General features: G+C 47.3%; 1 protein-coding gene across 1 annotated transcript in view; it reads left to right on the top strand.

Annotated features, from left to right (window-relative positions):
* Positions 1–12,479, top strand: part of LOC126272910 (GTP-binding protein REM 1-like) — a 750,201-nt gene that overhangs the window by 652,216 nt on the left and 85,506 nt on the right. The window lies entirely within an intron of this gene.

The following is a 12,479-nucleotide window of genomic DNA, read 5'->3' as shown; positions in this document are numbered from 1 at the left end:
TCTTAAAGCCATAGTAGCCTCCCCTGAAGCAAGCTTCCCACAACTGAGACTGGACCCAGATGTCATGTATACAGAGCTGGTGTCGCCCATGTTTCATCAGGGACAGGTCTGGAGATCTTGCTAGCCGCACGAATACCTCAACATCATCCAGATAATGGTGTAGGCTGAAGCAGTTAATTAAAATCTGCACCAGCGCTGGGATTTGAACCCAGATCGGCTGCGTAAGAGGCAGATACGCTATCTGTTGCGCCACATTGGCACTGCAGCTAGCACAGCTGCAGGACTGCCATAGTACGTCTCCCTCCCCAACTCAAATCCCAAATCACACTTCAGACCGATGGTGCTCTCCTTCTGAACTCACGTCAGTATTGCTGAGGATCTCCAATACTGGAACAGCACCTTAGTAACGAGTGTAATTTGGTTAATCCTGTGTGACCTCAGGTGAATGTGAAATGTTAATCGTATACAGATGACTTTCATGAGAAATATTGAGTCTCACCATTACCTGCAATAAATGCAGGCTAAAGCAATGAACTAAAATTCGCATCAGCACTCAAATTTTAACCCTGTTCTCCTGCTTCCACACAGTTGCATTACCTCCTTTTTTAACCCTTGTACACACTGGCACTCCATCTAAACCCAGCTTTTAAAAACTCGTTTACGATAGACGACTGCAGCACCATTCCCCCTTTCAATTGTCGAACAAACGGAAGGATGGCTGACATAGTGTTTAGTGTATCTGGGATTGTAAAACAGTTAAGATCCTTAGACGCCAGAAAGCCATCTGGCCCAGACGGTATCCCCGTAAGATTTTATGTTGAGTATGCTACAAATATAGCACCATTCTTATCCGTCATCTATCAGAGATCATTGGAACGGCGGAAAGTTCCACGGGACTGGAAGAAGGCCCAGGTCATAGCAATTTATAAAAAGGGTAGAAAATCGGATGCATATAATTATCGGCCAATTTCACTGACATCAATTTGTTGTAGAATGCTGGAACATATTTTGTGCTCAGACATAATGACCTTTCTAGACTATGAGAAGCTCATCTGCAGAAACCAGCACGGTTTTAGGAAACAGCGGTCATGCGAGACACAGCTGGCCCTGTTTGTGCATGATATACAAAGGCTCTAGATACCGGCTCCCAGGTTGATGCCACATTTCTCGACTTTCAAAAGGCGTTCGATTTAGTTCCGCACTGTCGCTTGCTACAAAAAGTGCGCGCTTACGGTCTATCCAATGACATATGCAGTTAGATAGAAAGTTTTCTAACAGACAGGGAGCAGGATGTCGTCCTGAACGGGGTAACTTCAACAGAAACAAAGTTTACGTAAACGATATGGTTGATGGTATTGACAACGGCCTTAGTCTGTCTGCCGATGATGCTGTAGTCTACAGGAAAGGAGTATCACACGAAAATTGTGAACAAATCAAAGAGGATTTGCGGGAAATAAATGCGTGGTGTAATGACTGGCAGTTATCTCTCAATATTAGTAAGTGTAACCTATTGTGTATAACAAGGCGAAAATCCCCATTAATGTATGAGTACAAAATAAATGATCAGTCTTTGGAAGCGGTAACATCAGTCAAGTATCTGGGTGTGACTATTCGAAATGATCTCTAATGGAATGATCAGATTACGCAAGTAACGGGTAAGGCGAACTTTAGATTGCGGTTTATTGGTAGAATCCCGAAGCGATGCAGTCCTTCAACAAAGGAAATAGCTTACAATACGATAGTACGTCCAGTCTTAGAGTATTGTTCGTCTGTATGGGACCCTTACCAGCAGGGTCTGATTCAAGGGATTATGAAGGTCCAAAGAAGAGCGGCAAGATTTGTGACTGGTACATTTAGCCATCGCGAGAGCGTGACAAATCTCATAGAAAGTTTGTAGTGGGACACACTTGCAGATAGACGACGCGCTAAACAGAACGGGCTGCTCACTAAATTCTGAAATCCAATTTTCACCGAGGATGTAGAGCATCATCATTCAAAGATAAGGGAAATAAGAGCTCGCATTAAGGCCTTCAGACAGTCGTTTTTTCCTCGCGCGATCCGCGCGCCTACCGTAGTACGTCTGCCTCCTCGATACAAATCTCAATTCACGCCTCAGCCCATTGCTGTATGAGATTAATATATCACCTATGCCTTAGGTACAAGTAGGATTAATTACTCCATTTCGCTCATTGTTAAGGTGCTATTACAAAATCGGTAAGCTTCGACAATACTGACGCGAGTTTGGAAGGAGAATAGCAATTGTTATATGTATTGGGGAGGGAGACCTACTGGGGTAGTACGTGCAGCTCTGCTGGCAGCTAGAATGCCAGTGTTGCACAATGGATAACGCACCTGCCTAGTAAGCAGAAGGCCTAGGTTCGAATACCAGTGCTAGTACAAACTTTAATTCATTGCTTCAGCCTACATCATTATCATAGATGAAAGTGAGAGTCAATATGTCTGAGGAATGTCATCTGTATATGATTAACGTACACTCCTGGAAATTGAAATAAGAACACCGTGAATTCATTGTCCCAGGAAGGGGAAACTTTGACACATTCCTGGGGTCAGATACACATTGACAGAACCACAGGCACATAGACACAGGCAACAGAGCATGCACAATGTCGGTACTAGTACAGTGTATATCCACCTTTCGCAGCAATGCAGGCTGCTATTCTCCCATGGAGACGATCGTAGAGATGCTGAATGTAGTCCTGTGGAACGGCTTGCCATGCCATTTCCACCTGGCGCCTCAGTTGGAACAGCGTTCGTGCTGGACGTGCAGACCGCGTGAGACGACGCTTCATCCAGTCCCAAACATGCTCAATGGGGGACAGATCCGGAGATCTTGCTGGCCAGGGTAGTTGACTTACACCTTCTAGAGCACGTTGGGTGGCACAGGATACATGCGGACGTGCATTGTCCTGTTGGAACAGCAAGTTCCCTTGCCGCTCTAGGAATGGTAGAACGATGGGTTCGATGACGGTTTGGATGTACCGTGAACTATTCAGTGTCCCCTCGACGATCACCAGAGGTGTACGGCCAGTGTAGGAGATCGCTCCCCACACCATGATGCCGGGTGTTGGCCCTGTGTGCCTCGGTCGTATGCAGTCCTGATTGTGGCGCTCACCTGCACGGCGCCAAACACGCATACGACCATCATTGGCACCAAGGCAGAAGCGACTCTCATCGCTGAAGACGACACGTCTCCATTCGTCCCTCCATTCACGCCTGTCGCGACACCACTGGAGGCGGGCTGCACGATGTTGGGGCGTGAGCGGAAGACGGCCTAACGGTGTGCGGGACCGTAGCCCAGCTTCATGGAGACGGTTGCGAATGGTCCTCGCCGATACCCCATGAGCAACAGTGTCCCTAATTTGCTGGGAAGTGGCGGTGCGGTCCCCTACGGCACTGCGTAGGATCCTACGGTCTTGGCGTGCATCCGTGCGTCGCTGCGGTCCGGTCCCAGGTCGACGGGCACGTGCACCTTCCGCCGACCACTGGCGACAACATCGATGTATTGTGGAGACCTCACGCCCCACGTGTTGAGCAATTCGGCGGTACGTCCACCCGGCCTCCCGCATGCCCACTATACGCCCTCGCTCAAAGTCCGTCAACTGCACATACGGTTCACGTCCACGCTGTCGCGGCATGCTACCAGTGTTAAAGACTGCGATGGAGCTCCGTATGCCACGGCAAACTGGCTGACACTGACGGCGGCGGTGCACAAATGCTGCGCAGCTAGCGCCATTCGACGGCCAACACCGTGGTTCCTGGTGTGTCCGCTGTGCCGTGCGTGTGATCATTGCTTGTACAGCCCTCTCGCAGTGTCCGGAGCAAGTATGGTGGGTCTGAAACACCGGTGTCAATGTGTTCTTTTTTCCATTTCCTGGAGTGTATCATGCACATAGTTCAGAGTATGGACGACCAATCTCCTGTTTTAAAGTGGCACCGCGATTCTGTCTCATTACAGGTTACATACGAGAATGCAGGAGGTCCGTGACATACCATTGTGCCGTCAGAATTCCCTCAGTCATTATCGACCATGACCTGAAGTCACAATCTGTGTCGTGCAAACATGCCGCCATTTGACCATCGGACAGACTCCCGTACTGACGACATAGTGATCAGCACCCGTAGCGTAGAAAGACTACTGAAAGATTTGAAAGCAATAAAATCACCAGGTCCTGATGGAGCCCAGTTCGGTTTTTCAAACAGTATTCTACGGTACTGGCCTCTTACCTAGCTTGAATATATCGTGAATCTCTCGCCCAGCAAAAAGCCCCAAGCGACTGGAAAAAGAACAGGTGAATCCGGGTTATATGAAAGGTAAAAGAACGGACGCCCAAAATTACAGACCAATATTCTTAACTTCGGTTGGCTGCAGACTCCTTGAACATATACTCAGTTCGAATGTAATAAATTTTCTTGAGACTGAGAAGCATATGTCCACGAATCAGCATGGTTTTAGAATGCATCGCTAGTGTTAAACTCGGTTTGCCCTTTTCTCATATGATATACTGCAAACTATGGATAAAGGGCAACAGGCAAATTCCATACTTCAGGATTTCTGGAAATCATTTGACACGGTGTCCCATTGCAGGTTGTTAATAAGGTACGACTATATGGAATAAGTTCACAGATACAAGAGTGGCTCAAAGACTTTTTAAGTAATAAAACACAGTATGTTGTCCTCGATGGTGAATATCTTCAGAGACAAGGGTATCGTCAGGAGAGCCCTAGAAAATGTGATAGCACCGCTGTTGTTCTCTGTATTCATAAATGATTTGCTAGACAGGTTGGGCAGCAATCTACACTCCTGGAAATGGAAAAAAGAACACATTGACACCGGTCACTGCGAGAGGGCTGTACAAGCAATGATCACACGCACGGCACAGCGGACACACCAGGAACCGCGGTGTTGGCCGTCGAATGGCGCTAGCTGCGCAGCATTTGTGCACCGCCGCCGTCTGTGTCAGCCAGTTTGCCGTGGCATACGGAACTCCATCGCAGTCTTTAACACTGGTAGCATTCCGCGACAGCGTGGACGTGAACCGTATGTGCAGTTGACGGACTTTGAGCGAGGGCGTATAGTGGGCATGCGGGAGGCCGGGTGGACGTACCGCCGTATTGCTCAACACGTGGGGCGTGAGGTCTCCACAGTACATCGATGTTGTCGCCAGTGGTCGGCGAAAGGTGCACGTGCCCGTCGACCTGGGACCGAACCGCAGCGACGCACCCATGCACGCCAAGACCGTAGGATCCTACGCAGTGCCGTAGGGGACCGCACCGCCACTTCCCAGCAAATTAGGGACACTGTTGCTCCTGGGGTATCGGCGAGGACCATTTGCAACCGTCTCCATGAAGCTGGGCTACGGTCCCGCACACCGTTAGGCCGTCTTCCGCTCACGCCCCAACATCGTGCAGCCCGCCTCCAGTGGTGTCGCGACAGGCGTGAATGGAGGGACGAATGGAGACGTGTCGTCTTCAGCGATGAGAGTCGCTTCTGCCTTGGTGCCAATGATGGTCGTATGCGTGTTTGGCGCCGTGTTGGTGAGCGCCACAATCAGGACTGCATACGACCGAGGCACACAGGGCCAACACCCGGCATCATGGTGTGGGGAGCGATCTCCTACACTGGCCGTACACCTCTGGTGATCGTCGAGGGGACACTGAATAGTTCACGGTACATCCAAACCGTCATCGAACCCATCGTTCTACCATTCCTAGAGCGGCAAGGGAACTTGCTGTTCCAACAGGACAATGCACGCCCGCATGTATTCTGTGCCACCCAACGTGCTCTAGAAGGTGTAAGTCAACTACCCTGGCCAGCAAGATCTCCGGATCTGTCCCCCATTGAGCATGTTTGGGACTGGATGAAGCGTCGTCTCACGCGGTCTGCACGTCCAGCACGAACGCTGGTCCAACTGAGGCGCCAGGTGGAAATGGCATGGCAAGCCGTCCCACAGGACTACATCCAGCATCTCTACGATCGTCTCCATGGGAGAATAGCAGCCTGCATTGCTGCGAAAGGTGGATATACACTGTACTAGTACCGACATTGTGCATGCTCTGTTGCCTGTGTCTATGTGTCTGTGGTTCTGTCAATGTGTATCTGACCCCAGGAATGTGTCAATAAAGTTTCCCCTTCCTGGGACAATGAATTCACGGTGTTCTTATTTCAATTTCCAGGAGTGTATGTTTGCAGATGATACTGTGGTGTACGGTAATGTTCCGAAGTTGAGTGACTGTAGGAAGATACAAGACAATACAGACAAAATTTCTAGTTGGTGTGCCCCATGGGGTAGCCGCCCGGTCTATTGCGTCTTGTCATGGTTCGCATGGCTCCTCCCGTCGGAGGTTCGAGTCCTCCCTCGGGCATGGATGTGTGTGTCGTCCTCAGCGTAAGTCAGTTTAAGTTAGCTGAAGTAGTATTTAAGCTTAGGGACCGATGACCTCAGCAGCTTGGTCCCATAAGACCATACTTCAAATTTCCTATTTTTTTCCAGTTGGTGTGACGAATGGCAGTTAGCGCTAAACGTAGAAAAATGTAAGTTAATGAGGTTGAGTAGCAAGAACAAACCTGTGATGCTCAGTTACATTATTACTGCTTAATACATCGTTTAAATAACTGGGCGTAACACTGCAAAACGACATCTACATCTATATCCATACTCCGCAAGCCACCTGACGGTGTGTGGCGGAGGGTACCCTGAGTACCTCTATCGGTTCTCCCTTCTATTCTAGTCTCGTATTGTTCGTGGAAAGAAGGATTGTCGGTATGCTTCTGTGGGGGTTCTAATCTCTCTGATTTTATCCCCATAGTCTCTTTGCGAGATATACGTAGGAGGTAGCAATATACTGCTTGACTCTTCGGTGAAGGTATGTTCTCGAAACTTTAAAGCCCATACCGAGCTACTGAGCGTCTCTCCTGAAGATTCTTCCACTGGAGTTCATCATCTCCGTAACGCTTTCGCGATTACTAAATGATCCTGTAACGAAGTGCGCTGCTCTCCGTTGGATCTTTTCTATCTCCTCTATCAACCCTATCTCGTACCGATCCCACACTGCTGAGCAGTATTCAAGCAGTGGGCGAACAAGCGTACTGTAACCTACTTGCTTTGTTTTCGGATTGAATTTCCTTAGGATTCTTCCAATGAATCTCCGTCTGGCATCTGCTTTACCAACGATCAACTTTATATGATCATTCCATTTTAAATCACTCCTAATGCGTACTCCTAGGTAATTTATGGAATTAACTGCTTCCAGTTGCTGACCTATTTTGTAGCTAAATGATATGGGATCTATCTTTCTATGTATTCGCAGCACATTACACTTGTCTACATTGAGATTCAATTGCTATTCCCTGCACCCATGCGTCAATTCGCTGCAGATCCTCCTGCATTTCAGTACAATTTTCCATTGTTGCAACCTCTCGATACACCCTAGCATCATCTGCAAAAAGCCTCAGTGAACTTCCGATGTCCTCCACGAGGTCATTTATGTATATTGTGAACAGCAACGGTCCTATGACACTCCCCTGCGGCACACCTGAAGTCACTCTTACTTCGGAAGACTTCTCTCCATTGAGAATAACATGCTGCGTTCTGTTATCCAGGAACTCTTTAATCCAATCACACAATTGGTCTGATAGTCCATATGGTCTTACTTTGTTCATTAAACGACTGTGGGGAACTGTATCGAACGCCTTGCAGAAGTCAAGAAACACGGCATCTACCTGTGAACCCGTGTCTATGGCCCTCTGAGTCTCGTGGATGAATAGCGCGAGCTGGGTTTCACACGACCGTCTTTATCGAAACCCATGCTGATTCCTACAGAGTAGATTTCTAGTCTCCAGAAAAGTCATTATACTCGAACATAATACGTGTTCCAAAATTCTACAACTGATCGACGTTAGAGATATAGGTCTATAGTTCTGCACATCTGTTCGACGTCCCTTCTTGAAAACGGGGATGCCCTCTGCCCTTTTCCAATCCTTTGGAACGCTACGCTCTTCTAGAGACCTACGATACACCGCTGCAAGAAGGGGGGGCAAGTTCCTTCGCGTACTCTGTGTAAAATCGAACTGGTATCCCATCAGGTCCAGCGGCCTTTCCTCTTTTGAGCGATTTTAATTGTTTGTCTATCCCTCTGTCGTCTCTTTCGATATCTACCATTTGCAGTGCATCGAGCGTGTGAGAACTGTGGTAGGGAAAGAGAATGGTCGCCTCCGGTTTATTGGAAGGATTTTAGGAAAGAGTGGTTCACCAGTAAACGAGACCGCATATAAAACGCTGGTGCGACTTGTTATTGAGCACTGCTCGAGTGTTTGGGATATGTACTAGGTAGATTTGAAGGAAGACACGGAAACAATTCAGAGGCAGGCTGCTAGCTTTGTTAACAGTAGGTTCGAAGAACGCGTAAGTGTTACGGAGAAGCTTTGGGAACTCAAATGGTAAGTTATGGAGGGAATGCGATGTTCTTTTCGAGAAACGCTGTTCAGAAAATTTAGACAATTGGCTTTTGGAGCTGACTGTTAAACAATTCTGCTGCAACCAACAAACATTCAGCGTAAGGACCTCGAGGATGCGATTCGAGAAATTACAGCTCGTATGGAGGCATATACGAGGGTTGTACCAAAAGTAAGGTTCCCATATTTTTTTTACAAATAAAAAACATTGCATATTGTTATTAATTTATACATCGCTGGAAAGCTTACACTTTTATCTATTTTTCAACATAGTCTCCATTTTTTCGGCACACTTTTGAAGACTTTGGTCCAGCTTTGTATTCCTAAGTCGAAGAAGTCTCCCGCCAATCCGTTGAGGAAGCATGTGACCTATGCTCAGACTTCATCGTAGTTCTTGAAGCGTTTGCCACCTAAGTGTTCCTTTAGCTTAGGGAAGAGGTGACAATCGTTGGGGGCTAAGTCCAGACTGTGCGAGAGATGAAGCGTAACAGTCCACCCAAATTTATTCGAAAGCTCCTGTTTGATGAGCGATGTGGGTCGAGCGTTGATGTGAAGAAGCACTACTCCCTCCTTCAGTCGTCCGCTCCGGAGATTCTGGATTGATCGCCAGAGTTTGATCAATGTTTCACAGTATCTGTCTGAGTTTATTGTCGTCCCAGGGTGCATTAATTCGATGAGGAGATTCCAAAACACAGTCGCCATAACCTTTCCTGCCGGCAGCGTTTGTTTGAATTTCTTTGGTGGCAGTGAACCAGAGTGACGCTACTGACGAGTCTAATCTTTTGTTTCGGGGGTGTAATGAAACACCCACGTTTCATCTCCCATGACGACAGAGTCTGACAACTTCTCCTTTCTACCTCCCCCCCCCCTCCCCCCACTGTGGAAGAAACTTGCGAGCACAGTCGAGGCGTTGCTGCTTGTATCCGCCAGTCAGCATCCGGGGGACCCAGCGAGCTCAAACCTTGCAATAATCCAACGTTTCTGTTAAAGTTCTTTCAATTGCGCCGTGGGAGGCGTGAGGAATACGTTCAACAAGTTCACGGACAGTGACCCTCCGATCTTTGAGCAGATCACTGTTGATCTTCTGGACAATCGCATCGGAAACCGGCGGTCTTCGACTTCGTTCTTTATCGTGGACTCCCGTGCGACATTCAGCAATAGCCCTGCACCATTTCTCGACGTGCTGCACGGACGTGCACTCTTCACCGTAACCCTCAGTCACTGCCGATGAATCTCCACGGGCGCTAACTTCCTTCCACGGAGAAACCAGATTACTGCTCGAACTTCGCACTTGGCGGGAGCGGCGATGTACACTGCCATCTCTGACGGCTGCGAAGCCAACATTACGCGATGTAGCGAATCGCAGGGGAGAACTCGAGAATGGGGAAACCACTGCACACGGCACTGTTGTCGGATTTAGCCTAGCATCTTCCCTCGAGGCTCTAGCTCATTGGTAACCTTACTTTTGGTACAACCCTCGTAGATAGACGTTTGCGATGCGAACAGGAAAGGAAATGACTACTAGTGGCACAGGGTACTCCCCGCCAAACACTGTACGCTGGATTGAGGAGATGTAGACGTAACGAAGATGTAGTCCCCACACGAGGAGTAGCACTGATGTCCGTCTCCTGTACGCGTACATTGGAAGACTGCGACCTCTCACCAGGTCTCCGCCATAATCGCTCAGGATGAGCATCTGGAGTAGTGCACAATCATTCACTGCTGAACACAATGCGATAATATTCACCAACGGTCTATGCTTACCAGCCATGACACCACTCCAAAGGCAGTCGTTTGTGTCGCGGTGTCAATGACATCCGACGCGTGGGGCGGTAATTCCCTTGTCCGGCTGCTATTGGTCTCTGACCAGTGACGCGGGATGACAGAATTTAAAGGGCAGTCTATTACTTGTTTTCGGATGACAACTGCAGATGTAAAGCAGTTACGATGTGCACAACATGGCGATCTCCCTTCTGGTGATCTGACACGGTCCACCGGACCTGGAGGATGCGGTTGCCTGTTCTCACGTCACCATGTTGTCACATAAGAATGTCCCTCAGATCTGGATTTTGCACGATTCGACCAGCCGGCAAAATGAATACTCAAAATGAGGCCCCTTTAAAACTCTGTCATACGCTGATAACAATGTCTCACTCGATAAAGCGGCGTCTCCGTATCCTTCGCCCTGGTCACTCAACGTGCGAAGCTGTTCACGTCCGTTATATGCCCTACTAGGCCTGTTAACAACACTACACAGGGAAACAGTTACGCACTCCGGGGTGGTCGTTCTACCTGTGGCAAGAGAATCGTTTGAATTCCTGCTGTTGGTGTGTACATGTAAGAAGTTACATTGACGTGCCACCGCGTCTTCTGGATACTTCACTTTTTCCTGTCAGGCAGTGTACAAATTCGCGCTTTCAAGATGATTTCGTATTTCTAGATTTACAGAAGGCTCCTGATAATGTTCCTGAAAACTAGCTTCGAGTGTCGTCTGAGTTGTGCGTTCGCATTCATGATTTCGTGTCAAAAAGTCACAGTTCGCAGTAACTGACAGGATCTCATCTAGTGAAGCAGAAGTAATATTTGATTTCGCCAAAGAGGTGTTATAGGCTCTATTCTGTTCTTAACAAATATAAACAATTTAGGAGACACTCTGAACTACTCTCTTACATGGTTTACAAATAATGCTGTGTTTTACAGTCTAGTAAAGCAACAGTAGATCAAAACGAATTGCAAAATGTTTTAGACAAGATATCTGTATGATGCAAAAAAGTGACAACTGACCCTAAACAATAGAAAGTGTGAAGTTCTCCACACGATTTCTAAAAAAGATCCGTTAATTTTCCGTTACACAACAAAACTACGTAATTTTAAAGGTTGTCGACTCAACTAGTGATTGGAATTACCAACAACTTATATCTGAAATGTCCCATAGGTAATGTTGTGCAGAGGGCGAACCTAAGACTACATTTCATTCGCAAAACACTCAGAAGATACAACAAATTTACGAAACACACTGTCCACACTACGCGTATCTGCTCTCTTTGCGTTCCCGGGTTCGATTCCCGGAGGGGTCAGGGATTTTCTCTGCCTCGTGATGGCTGGGTATTGTGTGTTGTCCTTAGGTTAGTTAGGTTTAAGTAGTTCTAGGAGACTGATGACCATAGATGTTAAGTCCCATTGTGCTCAGAGCCATTATTTTTATTTTATTTATTTATTTATTTATTTTGCTCTCTTTGGTAGCAAATTGTCCGTCCTCTTCTGGCGTATCGCCGCGCGGTATAGGATCCTTACCAGACACAAATGACGGATCTAAAAAGTTCAAAGAAGGGCGGCTCGTTCTCTGTCAACACGAAATAGCGGGGGAAAATCAAGGATACCGTACGTAGAAAGGAGAAACAATAATTGAAATTCGTTTTTCCAAGAAATTTCAATCACCGACTTACCCTCCAAAAAAAAATATTTCGCCGTCACCCACCTACATAGAGGGTAGTGATGATCGTAAGAAAAGAAATTAGAGCTCTAACGGAGACATTTAGGTGTTCATTTTTTCCATATGCCATTCGAGAGTGGATCCGTTGAGAAATACTGTAGAATAAAGTCAGTTCTATGAACGCTCGGGCAATCACTTCAGTCTGAATGCAGAGTAGTCATATAGATTTAGATGTAGCCGTAAGAAAAATGCACACACAACCTTTCGGGATGAGTTCCTCACATCAGACAAAAAAAAGTTATCGAAACATTGCCTTCGAGCATACTGATGCCTCAAATGTCAAAACTCTCAACGACCGTCTCACCCAAGACTGTAAAAATCCTCCCACTTGATATCAGTGCAAAACAATGTCCGATCTCAGTATCTACTCCTGTGTAACAACCTACTCAAATAACACGCCTCCTTCCATCAAACATAAAGTAACAGTCCCCATCCGCTCTAACAAAAGATCACTACATCGTAACGGTATGCCATAACAAACGGCACTCAAAAACACTCAAGCTCATAGCATCT

Source organism: Schistocerca gregaria, chromosome 5 (assembly GCF_023897955.1).
Source record: "Schistocerca gregaria isolate iqSchGreg1 chromosome 5, iqSchGreg1.2, whole genome shotgun sequence".
In the NCBI taxonomy this organism is placed as follows: Eukaryota; Metazoa; Arthropoda; class Insecta; order Orthoptera; family Acrididae; genus Schistocerca; species Schistocerca gregaria.
Note: the sequence above shows the minus strand (reverse complement) of the source record. Positions and strands in the feature narration are given on the sequence as shown.